Genomic DNA, 1,940 nt, shown 5'->3' on the forward strand with positions numbered 1-1,940 from the left:
CTTGACTAGTCTTCTCTTGGGTCTTTGACAGGAGATTTGCTTGGGGTGTTGGGTAGAGTCGAAAACCAAACTCCGACACTGCCTGACGGTGCCCAGCTGGTGCCAAAAAGAGCCCGAGCTTCCCAGGGGACATGTCCTGGGGAACTCAGAGACGGGACTTCCCACAGCAGTGGGCAGAAGAGGAGTAGAGCCCGGCTGCTCATGGCCTAGAGCAGAGGCACAGAGGCCTCGAATGAGTGCCCCTGCCGTCCTGCCTTGCCCGTCACACACAGAAGACGGTGGGGAAGGCTCCACGTGCTCAGAACTGGAAGGAGCTGACCTAGAATTCCCACCCACAGCCTCCAGGGATGAGTCTCAGAAGCCCAATGGTGACATCCTGAGTTCCTGGAGTCCTTTCATGTAGAACACAGTCAAGAAAGCAGCCCCTTCTGCTCTAGGTCCTCTCAAGGTTTCCACAAATTGGTTGCTAGGTTAGGCTGAAAAAGACACCCATATCCAGGCAGTAGGGTAGGGAGCAGTTTTATCATGGCTTGCCTTGTGATCACACTGCCGCCCAGAACTCCTGCTCAGACGGCTGGCTCAAGGCGGTGGAGATAGGCGCGTCTTCCTCTTTTCCAATTCTCACACAGATAAAGCTGTATCCAGGCAACCAGCCCATGACAGGCCCTGCACCTCCCACTTACAGGTAGCTGGGAGCATAATGTGCTTTCTGACTAGGAAGACTTTTTGTAGTTCTGACATTGTCTGTGAAGAGACACTAACCCACTTGAGCATGGCTCCGGCAGGACTTCCCTTCTCCCCCATTCCCCCCACCTTGCTAAAAACCGTTTGATTCTATTCCTGAATCTAGCCACTAATGTCTATTCTTTTATTTGGCCACTTCCTCCTCCTGAGGCTGACCACCAAGGTCCAGCTACCAAAGTATTGAAGCCAAGTAACTGGAAGCCCCATGGCTCACCTAATTAACATATCCAATCAAAATTCAACCCCTCATCCTAACATGGGGTTTTCCCCTTTATCTTTATAAAATGCCATCTTCCCACGTGCCACATTTGTCTCTCCTTTATCCAGAGACAGTCCCCCCACCCACCCAGGACAAATACCCCATCCCCCTCTCCCTCGTTCCCTTCCCCACCTCCCTTTTCTCCCTCTTCCTCTATCTCCTGTCTTTGTCTCTTATTCCCTGCACTTTGTCTCTCTGGGGCAAAGAAATCCCCTTTGTACTGAGCACTTGACCTGGGGGGCCCTGAGCCCGTGCTTTCTTTCCCTTTGATGTTGACTCTCAGCTCCACTTTCAATGCTGCTTTGTATACAGTGTAGCAGACACTCTTCATCCGCAGGGCAAGAGCCCCAGGTTACAGAAGACACTGTGTGTTGACCTTCCTGCTTTTTCTCTCACCCAACTACTAACCAGGAGTCTTAGTTCCATGATAAGACACCGTGACAAAGGCAGCTTATAGAAGAAAGAATGCATTTGGAGCTTATAGTTCCAGAGGGTGAAGCCATGACCACACCCCCCCCCATGGTGGGGAGCCATGGCAACAAGCAGGCCGGCATCACACTGGAGCAATAAGTTAAGAGTTCCCATCTTGAAAAAACCATCATAAGGTGGAATGAGGAAAAGGGCAAGAGTGAGAGCAGCCGATAGGAGAACAAGCTCACAAGCTAACTGGGAACAGATTTTGCTTTTGAAACCTCAAGGCACCTCCTCCAACAAGGCCACACCTCCTAATCCTCCCCTAACAGTTCCACCAACTGGGGCCCAGATATTCAATAAATGAGCCTATGGGGGCCATTATCAATCAAAACACCACACAAGGCCTATACCTATTTAACTTCGGAGAGAGCTGAGATCACTGTGTGTGTCTGTGTATGTGTGTGTGTGTGTGTGAGTGTGTGTGAGTGTGTATAGCAGTGACTCTTAGGGGAGCATGCTCATG

The sequence above is a fragment of the Alexandromys fortis genome, unplaced genomic scaffold (assembly GCF_014885135.2).
Source record: "Alexandromys fortis isolate MF-2015 unplaced genomic scaffold, M_Fortis_MF-2015_v1.1 scaffold_75, whole genome shotgun sequence".
Lineage (NCBI taxonomy): Eukaryota > Metazoa > Chordata > Mammalia > Rodentia > Cricetidae > Alexandromys > Alexandromys fortis.